We start from the raw sequence: 15,637 nt of genomic DNA, 5'->3' as shown, positions 1-15,637 counted from the left end.
ATTCATAACTTGCCTCCTATACTAGAAAACACTTTTGGCTTGTAGCTCACTAAATAATTAGTTGACTAGGTACATTTTCTATCTGAATATTAGCAAGAATTCAAATCACCTCTAAAGTGAGCTTCTACACACCAAAAAGAATGAGTGTAAGCTCTCCTATGATTTGTATCTTCTTGTTTTTATTCTATTATATTGTTGCTTCCATAATTTGAGCATTAACAGGACTTGGGAGTAACTCTGAAGTAGACTTCTTTGTGTCAATTTTCCTATCATCATATTTACTTTTTTGAACCCTTACTTTTTTCTTAATGAAAATCTTAGGTGATTTTGTGTCCCACCTTAATCAATGTCAATTGTGAGAAGCCTTCTTAAGATTTTGTGCTTTTATCATATGTGCTTATACCTAATGTTACTCATGTCACAATCTTCCACAGACAATGTTGCAAAAACAATTCTTAGTCGATGTGCCACTATATTGCGATGAGGGAGATTGGAAGTCAAGGCCACTTTTATGATACTTTCCCATTACCCCGTTGGCATTTCAATCTCTTTTATGCTTTGTTCTGGTTCTCCTTTTTGACTGTAATTGAAAACCAAATTTCTGCACCATTTTAGTTTGTCTTCTTGTCCAAATAACATAAATGAAATGTGAGAATTCCTATTTCTTGATATGATATTATAGTACATTTAAGTTTTGGGGACGTACTAGTGATGAAAATATTCTTTTGTTCATTGTATTTTCTTACTGGGTTATGATTTCATGTGTGTCCTACTAGTTCTAATGTTCAGAGCTTTTGAAAAGATGGAACTTGTGTTATACTTCTTAGTTTTTGTTCATCATTATTAATTTATTATTAGAGCCAATAAGTGGAGCATCTCTAACATTTTATTGCCTCTTTTTCAATTTTGATATTACTTTTTCTCACTTTTGTTTGTTTATTTTTTGTATTAGAAATATGTTTCCATTGTGTTCAACATAGAAGGATTTATTAATTTTTATAGAATGAGAACTTGATGGGAAAAGCCTATTGCATTACAACTTTGATGGATAATGAGTGTTTTTTTAAAATCTCTTGAATTTGGTCCAGGATGCAATGGACTATGCTAACTATGAGTTTTTTGTCAAAGATTACGCCCATTTCAAGGAAGCAATGAAGAAGAGGGGTATTGAAGATATGGCTCTGGTAATGGTGGATCCATGGTAGGTTGTCTATTATTTTTCTACACTATTTGCAATTTCATGTTCATAGTAAATGTTTTCCTTATATGTTAACTGCAATGCACACTTTTAGCATCTTCCATTGAATAAATGCCACTTTTTTAAATCACCATGACACCATCTTTTTAGGTGTGTTGGATATCATAGTGAAGATGATGGCCCAAGCTAAAGGCTAGCCAAACCACTTATATTCTATAGAACTGAAAGTGATTTCCCAATGGAGAATGGATATGCTCGACCAGTCGAGGGCATAGATGTTTTGATGGATATGCAAAAAATGATGGTTATAGAGTTTGAATATTGAAAATTAATTCCTTTACCACCTTTGGATCCCCTCATAAACTATATTGTAGGTGAAACTCGTCAAGGAGTGGATCGAAGTAATCTCAAGCCTATACAGATTGTGCAATCATAATGACCAAGTTTTCGTGTCAATGGCTTCCATGTAGAGTGGCAGAAGGTTGCATTTTTTTCTTCTTTCATTTTGACTAAGTGTTAAGATACATAATATTTATTATGTCATAATTATTGAAAAATTCAATGTTGACATTGTATACCTCCTGTCACATTCAATGGAATTTTTGGGTAGGTTTTACCCCAAGGGAGGGGCTGGTAATTCACTCTATTACATATGATGATGGTAGTAGAGGTTAAAGATCTATTGCCTAAAGGCTGAGTTTTGTGGAGATGGTTGTTCCTTATGAGGATCCAAATGAGCCACATTATAGGAAAAATGTGTTTGATGCTGGAGAGGATGGTCTTGGTAAAAATGCTCATTCTTTAAAGAAGGTATTATTTCAAAAAAGTATATGAATAATGTATCAAATTGTTTTAATTTTCTCTAAAATGTAGCAGGAGTTATAAATTATGTAAAAATGCATTTGTTTAATAGCAAGTGTGAGAAATTAGATGTTTTCTCAAATAAGCACAAAAAACTCTTAATGACAAACAATATTGCCTATGTTAGGGGTGTGATTGTTTGGGTTATATCAAATATTTTGATGCACACTTCACAAATTTAACTAGAGGAGCCAAAACTATTGAGAATTGTGTCTAATTGCATGAGGAATATCATGGGATTCTTTGGAAACATCCAGATTGGAGGACAGGCTTAGCAGAAATTCACAGATGTAGGCATCTAATAGTGTTCTTTATGTGTACTGTTGCAAACTATGAATATGGCTTTTTTTGGCACTTTTATTAGGTAAAAATGTTGTTTTGTCTAGAATTTTTTTGTCAAGTTTTGATTTCACACTCATGTTGCTACTATTTTGATATTCAAACATAAGAATCAACATTCTCAATAAGACTGAGAATTTGTAAACCTAAAAATGTAAAGTTGAAATGATAGAGAATGGATGGCAAGAATTTAATTCAGTTTGTTTTGGCTCATACTTTGTAATGATATAATCCAATTGCAAAAGGTAAAATGGTATTTAATACATGTAATTAATAGGAACACTGATGAATTGAGAAAAAATTGCCAATCAGGTTTTGACTTTGAAGTCTGCAAGAAAGTTAATCAAACACTAAAAAAGTAGAGTTTTTGTTCTTTTGATTAAACAAAGAATCTTTATGCTTATTATTGCATGTACATGAGTAATTTATAATTTATTATTTTTGGAGCTGATTTCTCTTTATTATTCTAAATGCATGATGGTAAAATAGAAGTGGAAGTTAAACTTATGGGGATTCTCAGTCTAGGGATACTACAACAAGGTGAAACAAGGAAGTATGGAACAATGATTGCTCCTCATTTATATGCACCTGTGCACAAACATTTTTTTTTTGTTCATATGGACATGGCTGTAGACTACAAACCTAGTGAAACAGTGAATCGGGTCGAGTGTTCTATTTGTTGAATATAGTTTTTTGGTATATGAAGGACTGGGGGCCCTTCTTATGGTATTGTGTCATTTACTATACTAAGAGATTGTACCATATCAATTAAAGGTAATTTTAGTGGCTACAAATATATTTAGGTTTTTTGGGGTCAATATTTTAGTGGTACACTTCCACAGTCAGAATATTTTGGAAAAATAAAATAATTTGCTCATTATGTATTGTATAGTGATGCTTTTGATGGTTATATTAATAATTGAAAATTTGTATGTAGGTTGTAGAGGTGAATGTTGAAGTTGAAGAACCAGGTGCCAATAGCCAAAGAGGACTTATTATGAATAGAACTACAAGCCTAGTGAGATTGTAATCTATTGACTGCATGCAATTGGATTGTGAGAGCTCTGCACCCTTGGAAATACTTGGTGCAAGTTGTTTAAAAGAAAAGTTTTTTTTTATTTCTCTTCGTTCAACATACTTTACTGATTCATTGCTTTACCTATGACTATCTTATGCCTTTTCTCTCATGGTCAAGTACCACTTTTCATGTAGATAGTATTACAATAAAAGGACAAGGTAGTCTAATTGGGAGAAGCCTTTAGAATTGATGACACCAATTGAGGTCAAACATCCAAGATTTCATACCTTTTTCTTATATCAAATGCATTTATATGTTGTTACTATAGAATGGTTTATTAACTTATATATTTTTGAAAATGTTTGGAATGTATAAAATCTTAATCATCCCTCACATGGTAGATAAAATGTGGACTAGTTGATTGAACTTGTTTCATGTAGATTATGTTTTTCTTTCCATGGACTACCACTCTTTTGTTGACATTTTATGGCAAGATCGGAGATCAATAAAAAAGTTTGTATGCCTATTTCTAAGGTGGTATGTTTTCTTTTTTGTCTTATGAAGTTGGGTGATCCTTGACATCCAAATTGTACCATTAGTTTTATGAGGGAATTGTCCTTTTGCACAAAATAAAAAATGTTGAATGTTGTCATTTTCATGATTTTTGATCCCTCTTAATGCAAAAATAGTGTAGGCGTATATAATTTTAAATTTTTTGTAAAGGAGGAATTGCAACTTAGGCCATGAAATAGGTTGTTGTGAGGACATACTCCCAGACATTAATTTTGCAAAAAATAATTTAATAAAAATAAATAAAAGTAACCAATTATCAAACAAAATGTAGGAATGAAAAAGTGCTGTAAGAACTTCCAAGAAATTACTATATATGTTTTAGAGAATCTAGGTCATATTAGTCTGAAGAACAAGAAATGGAGGATTCAAAAGATTGAAAGTTCAATAATTGCAAGTGAATAGTGCTAGCTATCATAATTTTGGAAGGAATGGAAACAATCTAGTTGAGTTAATGTCATTCTTGTTTAGATTTTCCTCTAAATTTCTATTTAGATTATAGGAGCACTATTTGAAACAAATAGATTTGATATTTATTGTTCATGTGATGTTGATAAAAGAACATGGACAATCCAATCGGTTTTTGGCATGAGCTTGAATATGTTGTATGCATCTTGAAGCTGAATTTTGTATAAGATTTCTTATGACAACATTACTTGGATGTTCTAAATGTTGGTTAATGTTGTGATATTTTAGAAAATATGTTGGTTAATTTAGTGATATTCGAGAAAATATTTCAAGTGGATGAGGAAGTCTGAACTTTGCATGGACTTTGTCAGCATTTGATAAATGACATTTCATCACTAGTATTGCAAGTGTGTGGTATATAATTAAACATTAAGTACTTTAAGATCTTAGGAGCTATGTGGTGAGTGTTGAGAACTTATGATTCATAGGATTTACATTTATATTTGTGCATGTCTAGTTGTTGAAGAGAATGGGATATTCAGATGTAATGAGTATGGCTTCTAAGTACACTTCTTTTGTAAATGACAGGTTACTGACCACTGTATGTTTTATTGGTTTGCAAGAAAGCTTATTATAATTGAAAACAACTGCCCCCTTCTTTGTAGATTAAAAATAGAGTACTATGCTATGCTCGCAAAGATTGGGGTACATCATTTCAATGGAAGTAAGTTATTCTTTCTAAACACATTAATGTGAAAAATTAGAAGAGCCTCATACATCCTCTAGACCTATAATGCCTTTTTTAGAGTGTTGATAGGCATGTTACTATAACAAATTTAACATTTTTTTTCTTTTGATGATCTGAACCTAAAATATGTCCTTTATATCTTGCATTGATAGTGTATAATTTCTTTTTTTGTCTCCTAGGTTCTTTGTAGAGTTTACTGATTTAGTTCTTTTTAGAATTTTTTTGGACAATGATGTAGAGTGGTCTATTTAATTCAAACCAACATGGCTTGGTTTTTATAGTCTTTTACATTGTAGTTTTATCAAATTCACTTGCCACATCCAAAATTTCCTACATTACAAGGGTTGTTATTCTAAATTTTCTATATTGGTGCATTGTGCATCATTATTTGAGAACATCAATTCAAATACATAATATTTTATAGATGATGTCACAAACATATCTTGAGATGTTTCAACTGCCTAATTTTTCAACAAACTTACATTTATGTATGTTGGCAAGTTAAGTTGTGGGGTCAATTCTTGTTATAGTTTGGTTTAGCATCTCGATGTTGTAGGATTAAAATTTCCTTTCTTGGAGATTTAGGTTTAAATAGAATATTAATGTAGTCTCTTTCATATTAGCCATGAAATGGACCTTTGATTATTCTGGCAGCTAATAAATTTAAAATTAGACTACAGGGTAGTGATGATCTTTTCTATAATAATAAAACTAGTACAACTATGTTGTGATAATTTGATATTCTTTGCCCATCTAAATAGTTTGAACTAGCAAATTGGTCTTTAATATAGTACACAACACACGATGACACCAAAATACTATCATGAATCTTGTGTCTCATTTGCATAGCTTTAGGGTATGTTGGTGTTTGAAAATGCTATAGGTTTCCAATTACCCCGATGAGAACAAGACACATTTAGGGGCAGCTAACTCCCATCCTCAACACATCTTTTCAGACACCGGGCCAACTATAAGGCTGGACCCTTCTTCTACTTTAGGCTCTGCAAAACCTAGGTGGGTGAACCTTAGATCCAATTAATATGGTACCAGTGCAAAACATATCCTTGGATCTAACAATGTAGATAAAAACCCTTATATCTCCTAATAACTCATGAAATGACATAGATCTGTAGTAGCTAAATGCAAAACAATGAAGTTCATAAGCTGAGTGAGGGCATCACATTTAGGTTGTTCAACATTAAAGGGAAAATACTTGATGAATGATGTTGAATTCAACAAAACCTCAAATATGCAACAGTAATAACGAATGATCCTGCAACTGATCAGTGCCTTAACCATTGGACAATTTCATGAATCAAATCGTGTATATGTGATATCAATGATGTATTCTATGCACCAAGGCATCAGATCTATCATATCACTTGGTGAATTAGAAATTGGTGTTCATTAAGACCTCATTCTCACAAAAATATCCTTATCAAATAATTAGCAACCCTATTAAACACATTAAGCATTTACTTGGTCCCTTATTCCAATAGCAAAACAAATCTACCCTCTAACCAATTCTAATGATCAATGAAAAATTTTGCCTATTCTGTAGAGAATGTCCTGGGAATCACAAATTAGCTTATAGCACAAACTAGTGAGCACCTGTGAAAAATTTGACCTCAAATTTGGAAAATTCAGATTGTTTCGATTTTGACCATATATTGGAGCACCTATTTTGGGAAAAATTTGCCCTTGTTATGTCCATTTGAAATTCAGGCTCCAACTTGCATGTCTGCATAACATTTTTCAAAAATTTGACCCCTTTTCAATAGTTTGAACTATATCAAAAGATTCAAACTTTATTTAAAAATCAGATGACCTACACGTACTTCAGGGATGAAAAAATTATAAAATAATCTTTTGAAAATCCCCCTTTACTTTTCATCTAGGTCAAACATGTTGACCAACCCTATGACACGTGGGGAGATGTGATTGGCTCCTTCCATGCATAGCTATTAGACACCTCCAAATAGGTGTCACATGTCAGCATTTGATTCATGATTAGGTTCTACCACGTTAGTACACCACCTCATCATGGTCGCTATGTTGCTATCTGAGTCAGCATTCACCATGTCATCAACGACATAGCGACATTGAGACACGTGTTGCCTTCTGCCACATTAGCACCCTAAGGAGCATACCACATTAAGAACCTCTACCATGTCAGTGCCATGTGTTGACATCTCATTAGATCACTTCCTACATAGTTGGCACCACATCATCATCACCTTTGCACCTGCTTATCTCCCCATCATTGCCACCTGGACATTCGCTATGTCACTATACTTATCGTGTGAGAAACTTCACTAAGTGACATAGCAACATCCACACGATCCACCACGTGTCATGATCTCCTTCATCTCATTCTTTGTCACTTCTTTGTCTATGTGCACATTCAAAATTAATGTTTAACAACCTCTAGCTGGCCATCTGTGTAATGCCCCACCCGGAGATCCTTGGAAACAAGGATTCAAATCAAGCCAAGATATTTTTTTTTTACAAGTATGAATGCACATGACAACATCATACAGGGATCACAACAATCACAACGGAAGACGTCACCACCATCCTGGCAACCAACGAATCTCCAAATGCCACCACCAAACTGACACACACAACCAAAGCCAACAACGACAATGCACATGATGAGGGCACAAGAAACAACCACTCATCAACAAAACACCAAGCTGGGGTAATATGCAGAATCCCGAAATTTGGCTAAGCCTGAAATCCTGAAGCCCTGAAAATTGGCTAAGTCTGGATTTCTGAAGCCCTGAAATTTCCTAGAATCCATAACTTATCTCTGAGAGGTCTAAAACCTATCTCAAACTATTTGTCGCATATATTAAAATATATCTTAAGTATAAGAAATTAAATATACGTCAACTTATTCTTAAACGATATATTTTAAACCTCTAGGAAATCTGTTTTGAACCAGGAAGGTGTAAAAACACAAAGGGTGTCCAAAACCAACTTCTGAACTTTCATCCGACAAGCTTAGATAGCCCCTGTTTCTCACGCAAGAAAGAAAATTGGTCTCAAGTTTCGCACGAGATCTTTCACCGCTTCGCACGAGAAAGTGCGCACTTCGTGCGAGGACTACTAAGCTTTGCACGAGGATTCACATTCTCGTGCGAGGATTCTCTACGCGCCGTGCGAAGATCTACATTCTTGCGTGGGAAGTGTATTCTTTCACGCGAGGAAGAAATAGTCTCGTGCGAGGAGAAAACAGTCTCGCGCGAGGAAGAAACAGTCTCGCGCGAGGAAAATACAATCTCGCGTGAGGAAACAAATCAGCGCGACACAAAACACAATCAAAAAGCTAAATAAACAAGGAAACCTCCACACCGGGGAGTATTGGATCCACGTAAATCGAGGAATGAACACTTGAGAGCACTAACTGCAAGGAAAGAGGAACATCTAACCATCTAAAACATAAAAGCAAAGCACATACTGAAATAAACATCGCAATGAACAAAATACATTTCAGAACTAAACAACCAAATAAATGCGCGGTTCCTCCCAACTGTCAATAACATCATAAGACCATCGTGGGTCCTAGCCATCCCCCGTGCGTAACATCCCAAGCCACCGACCAGATCGTCGGTACTATCGTAATAGGGACGTCACTACTAAAAACATACAACAATATAAGCATAAGGAAATCTAACATGCTAATAGAAAAGCATAAGATAATCCTACAATAGATAACATCACCTATCACATGCTAAACAACAATAAGCAACAGATATGCTAATACAACGATTCACAACATCTAATCATATGCTAAACATCATAATAAGGGAATGCGTCAAATAAATTAACATCATCTAAACATGATATACAAGCATCCCAATGAAAGCATAAATCACAAGAAGGCATACTCCGAAACTCGAAGTACCAAGTGAAGACATCTAGCAACGGTCGCACTAGGAAAAAGATCATCTCTGTACACCGATCCCTAGCAGTGGTGAAGGTAGCTACGCCTCCCAACCACGTGGAACCCGTAGGTCCACACCCGCCGTGCTGATGGAGATAAAGATCCAACCACAAACACACATAAAACACAACATCCATGGCTAACACTCACGCCAGATAGTATGATGGCTGCAACCAAGAACCTAAGACAATGCAAGGAGTACAGGTCTTGGTCAGACCTCATGAAATCACTCAACCGGCCTCAATCCGAGAGTATGGATTCTACACGAATCCCAATGATGTAACAAGACCAAACATCATGAACTCACTCAACCGGCCTCAATCTGAGAGTATGGATTCTACATGAATCCTAGCATTCACGAAACAAAAGCAAAGGTCCAAAAGAAACCATAACAGGTAACAAATCACTCAACCGAACACAAAGTCAGGAGTACGGGTGTGACATGCATCCCAATGCAACATAAAAGTGCAAAGGTGGTCTAACTGATATCCAAATGGATCATTGAGGTCCACGACCCACATTGTGCCAAGAAAACCTGAGAAAATAGGGCAGCACGCAAAATGAGGTGAAAACCCCAAAAATTTGGAAAATTACAAAATTAAAACCCATTTGGCCTTTGGGTTCAAAAACCCGAAAAATCCAAAAATAAATGGAATCGAACATCGTATGCAAAAACGGCCAGCATAACGGCGTAAAATCCCAAACCCTCATCCCAAAAAATAGGGAAATGTTCATACCCGCCCAACCGGGTAGAACTAACATACAGAAACGGAGGGGAACACTAGTTCTCAGCCTCCAAACAAATGGCTACCAAAAACAGAAGCTGAAACAGAGCATAAACAATAAAACAGGAAAGCCCTACCTCATAGCCAAAAGAGCAAAACGGGAATCTGAACCATAAAATAAATATCCTGTAGAAGTAGCTGAAAATCACGACAATCCAAGGTTTCCCCGAGCTGGATCCAACGAGCCCAACCTCGCGACGATCCCACGCCCGTAGCTCCCACAATGAACAAAACAGTAAATCCTCATGAAGAGGATTTTGGGTTTTACTCTCCAACTTTCCAATTTGAAAGTGAGAAGTGAGGAATTAAATTCCTCTTTGGATACTTATTCACTTTTTGGGCGAATAATAGATTAGGGCATTTAACTAGCCAATCTAGTTAAACCCCGAATCGACCCAAACGAAAATAGGCTATTCCTATAAATAGGAATTCATCTATGGAAAAGCTACCAGAAATTAAAATAAATCAATAAAAAAGCCCAAAAACCCAAAAACACATAAATCTCCTAAACAACTTTCGCGACAAAGCGAAACTCTAAAAGCACAGACACGCTTACTGGTCTAATCACATAATGCAAATGAGTTCGGATTTAATAATCACTGAAAGGTTTAAATTAAACATTTAATTAAGGATACGTCGACCATACAAAGGCGACATTGGTAAATTATGAATAGCTGAATCACTAACTCCAAGTGCCACTGCCAGGGATATAATCCTGCACACTAAACAACACGATCAAGTGCAATTGCATATAATAACATAGCCGAAGCAATAAATGCATTAAATCACCTAATTTAACCATTTATTTAATTATATTAAAATAATCTATTTACATCACTCATGTTTGCAAAAGGCATAGCAACGCAAGAATGAAGTAAATAACCATAGCATTAAATCCATCACATAACAAAATCAGAGGTATGTCCAAATACCAGATAACCAGATAACATCGTAAAACACACTGTCATCTCAAACTGGCATCATCATGCAATATGATTAACTGAACAACATAGTAGTCTAATATCTATGATTCTAAAATCAAAGAGTAACATTTGACCCTCGGGTCCTCTCAAATGTAAACATCACATGAGTAACAAATATCTCTCTAATCAGAAATATAACAAGGTAAATGCTTGCAACAAAAAACCAAATAATCCAACAAGAACAATCCATTCTAATTACTTAAGCATTTAATAATGATTGATTTCTTTGCATTAAAAAGGCATTCAAAACACATAAGAAAACACAGTCATAAACATGACTAACCACTGCTACAGGAACCTAGTCCAGTGTAGCATGGTAAAAAGTACACAGTGCAATCTCTGCACACATCTCAAGGTAATCACAGAACAACCTCATGATACCACATCGATCCTGGTAACCACTGGCACAAACCTCAATGAACCAAAAATCATATCATAATCTCCAAGATCAGTCAAAAGCATAATCAAAGCAACTGATAAAGAAACATAAACCCAAACACCTCAACGGTGTAGACCACTCAGGGTCACAATCATGATCCCATCACAATAAAAGATCATCAAGGTTGCATCCATCAGGACGACTTATAAAAGTCAAATGAGAGAGGCACTACAATCTGGGACCCATGCACACAAGCTAGCTTTCACAAAAGCCATTATATTTAAGACACAATACAATATGAATGGATTTGCATTTAAAAAATTAAGAAACCCCTCCCATGAGTAATGTGGGATATATCTTTTTAGTTTTATTTTTGCACCATATGTAGGTTTCCTTTTATTGTGAAAGGAAAAGGGTTATTAAAACGTGGGTCCTATCTCCATTTACTATAGACTGCGGCTTCAATCTTTCTATGAGCATAGGTTCTCCCTTTGATCATTGTTTCCCCTTCATCATGTGGTCCCTACGTTTTAAAACATGGCAACTTCATGGTGGGGATTTCCAAATCTGCCACTTTCCAGCCATGGGCGTTATTTCTCACATGGACCCCAGGTGGCTTCATCCTAGCCTTGATGTAAGACTATCTTTTTAATTGATTTGCTACATGCTTACAATTAAACCTTTGTTCCTTCCTTCTTTCACAATAAGTAGACACCAACACTCTTCCTATAGGTTCTTCTCTAAAATTAATCAACTTTTTGTTTGCAAATGTGCAAGGTCCCCTTCTCCTTGTCTTAGTGCTAGGCCTCTTCTCTTTATTTGGTATGCAATGTTTTAGCGTGCTCCCCTTTTTTTAGCGTGGGGATTCCATTTTAGCACACACCTTTTTTATGCCATGGGGTTCTCTTCCCATGCATAGGTCTTTCCCACTTTGGCTATTGGTTGCTACCATGACATGGAATCACACCTTTGCAACCTATGTGAATCGCTCCTTTATATGATGCCTTTCCTCCAAAGTTGACTCCCTGTTGGATGCGATGGGTGCCCCTGCTTGGCGTTTGATTCATCTGTGTATAACTAAAAGGATGTTTTGATTCATCTGTGCATCAAACATTTTTTAAAATTAGAGTCACCATTAGCCATGTGATGGGTGCCCCTACTTGGCATTTTGAATGCCATTTCTGATGCATTGGTAGCCTTATATCCATTTGCACACATTGAAGGACATGTATATATTTTTATCGCAATGTCTGCCCCCCCTCCATTTTATATGCATCTATTCTTGGCATGAGCTTTCATGAATAAATTTACACACACACACACACACACACACACACACACACACACACACACACACACACACACACACACACACACACACACACACACACACACACACACACACACACACATATACATAAATTCCCTTTTGCATATTCATGGGCTGCCACTAAAATTACTTTGTTTCTCTGATGGTATCCCAAGCTTCTATCATGGACACCTCTACTTGTGGGCTTCCTCATGGTTTCTTTAAAAGCCTCTATGTCAACTCTCACTGAATCTCATGATGTATCAAACACAAGTTTACAATCATCTACTTTCTTTTGAGCTTGCATCACTCTTATCTTATGCTTCTCAATCAAGTCCTCCTTTTTTAATGTGCCTTGCTTATTGAAGATATGCATCATTGACTTCCTTTATAGAAGTTCACCATTTCAGCTACATCACCATACGATTCCTCATTGACTTGTACCTTCCCTGGTGATATGCTCAAAATCAAGTCCATTATCAAATCCACTGACTTCCATGCTCACCCATCTTCCTTTAAGCTTGTCAATTTAGAGGCTATTAATAAGAGGTTATCCTCATATTAAATACCCGTGAGGCCTTGTTTTTAATACAATTTTTCTTTCCTTTATAGACTAGTATATCAACATAAACTTTCTTAGTACTATAACCACAAATGTCTGGTCTTAATGTAATGTTATAAGTTATTTCTCCATTGAATGTCTTCTGGTCTAATTCATCACTTATCAAGTTTAAAAAGCCCACCATCCCAATCAAGTTTCTGTTCAAGCATCATGTTGGCTATCCATGCAATTAATCCATAACCATAAAATCTTTTAAAAGGCTTTAATATAAGTGAGAACCTTCAATGTTTATTTTACCAGTCTAGTGTAATTAATTGGGCCCCAAAGTGGGTTCAGCTAAAAATATTGTCATTTTCAAATAGTTGAATCCTCAAATTGATCTACTGAGATCTTCGAACTAACTGAAATAAAAAATTGAGCATTGAACTATCCTTAAAACCTCATTTATACCCTTTACTGCCAACTATCACTTTAATGCTAGATGGTCCTTTGACTGGCCTTAAAAACTAACCAAAACACCTGACCAGGCTCTGAAAGCTAGCACATTGATTCTCTATTCCACATACTTTCACCCTATTGAATCTCATCTCATGAAAAATTATCAATCAAAAGATATTGACTGTCGAAGTTACCTTCTTAAAATCACCTGCAAACAATCATTTTAGAAAACCATAAATCATGTTTGGAATCGGTTTCAAAAATTGGGTAAACTAACACTTGGGAGCATGAAAATTAGGGTGTTGATTCTTTGTCATGAGGATAAAATGAAACTAGGATTTTGGCTCATGATGAATAACAAGACACATTTGGTTAGAGGTCAAGGTGGGCTACTCAAATTTGCAAACTAGAAACAATGGTGGAAAAGCATTTTTTGCAAATGGAATTGACCTGGGAAACTATGTAGATGGATTCGTCAAGATTTGAAAATTGACACACTTAAAGTATTTTCAAATTACAACACAGTGGTACAATCCATTCAATCTTACCTATCAAATGTTTCAAGTTATGATGTCATGAATAAGGGTACTAACAAATTTGCATATGCTGACACTAGTGAAAAGTTAGAAATTGCATTTGGAATCACATTTGAAAACTAATCAAACAGATTCATCATAAGCTCAAAATGGAAAAATAACATTTTTCTAACCTCTAAAATGTAACACAAAAGGAAATTTCTTATTTGAGTCAACTAGGTCAAATTTATCACAGGTCAAATGGGGCTTCGTAGAATTTTGAACAATTCATATCAGCATGACATCTATAAAAGACCAACTTTGAGGGAGTTAAAACCTAGTCAAACAGACTAAAAAAGACTCAAAATCTAAAAAATAGTTTTTTGGGTATGGACATTAGGCAGTCACAAAGTGGTGAGTCATGAAACATTTCTGGGTGCGAGATATTCAATTGCAAACACAGGCTCCTATTGTTGTTTGACACTAAGGTAAAAATGCAGATTTGTCAAATGCTCAAAACACAGCTTCACAGAATGACTTAGAACGACAAATTATCATAATGAAACAAGTGGACATACTAAATGGGAGGTGTTAGAAGCATTGAACAGCTCTTAGGCCTCAAATGGATGGCCAGGTACACATGCATCAAAAAGTGTTTATAGGAATTAATTTTTTCAATAGTGCTCAAAATCAGTGCTGCAATTTTGAGCACCACTAGTGGCTCTGTCTAGGGATGCATGTCCTTTTGGGCATGGCAAGGATTCAGATCTCTAGAAGAAGTAGACCACACACTTGACAACAAAAACTTCTCTCTTGAACAACTTTATTGAAAGCAAAGAAACTACCACCTACTTATGTACAAACAATGGCCCCAGGCCACCAAACTTCAACAAAAATGTTTACCTCTATCATAAATTTGATTCTCATCTAAACTTTCATGAGGTAAATTGAAAATACTTCTCCTATCAGTTTCACCAATTGGATCAACATCTTGAAACTCATCACTTGGAAAAACTGAATCTACATCTTTACTTCCATAACACATAAAAACTTGCTTCATTTTCTACAACTTGCTCATTATGAAAGTACTGATCAGCATGCTCAAACATATTAGACTAAAAATGAAAATCCTCTTCATTTAATGACTCATGCATGCTATCAACTTTGAATATGAATGCTTCATACTCAACTTGGGGAAAATGATCACACATACCTTCAAATTGTGTTTCCTTATACATACTCGGATTGTACTCAAAGGAACAATCAGATTTATGCTCACATATATCATCAATTTTAGAATCTAAAACTAATCCAGAGTCCTTAAATAATTCTTCACAATTAGCAAATGAATTAGTCATATTAAAACATTCATCATAAAAACCCTTGCAAGGTGCAGGTAAATTTTCAATAACTATCTCATCAAACACCTTATCCTCATAATCACAATTGAAATGCTGATTAGTATATTCACTATCACATTTGGGAGAAGAATAAATTGATTTCTCACAATAGTATGATAATTCATCATAATTTATACCCAGCTCAACTAAATCTCAAAATTCCATGTCTTCTTCA

The 15,637-nt window shown here is 35.2% G+C and overlaps 1 pseudogene; it reads left to right on the top strand.

The window, feature by feature from the left end:
- The first annotated feature begins 480 nt into the window (after positions 1 to 480).
- LOC149576453 (spermidine copper dependent amine oxidase 2-like) lies at positions 481 to 4,163 on the top strand (annotated as a pseudogene).
- The last annotated feature ends 11,474 nt before the right edge of the window (positions 4,164 to 15,637 follow it).

Source organism: Cupressus sempervirens, chromosome 1 (assembly GCF_028749045.1).
Source record: "Cupressus sempervirens isolate cs-2001-9-10 chromosome 1, ASM2874904v1, whole genome shotgun sequence".
Lineage (NCBI taxonomy): Eukaryota > Viridiplantae > Streptophyta > Pinopsida > Cupressales > Cupressaceae > Cupressus > Cupressus sempervirens.
The sequence above is the reverse complement of the archived record's forward strand: the minus strand, read 5'-3'. Positions and strand labels throughout refer to the sequence as shown.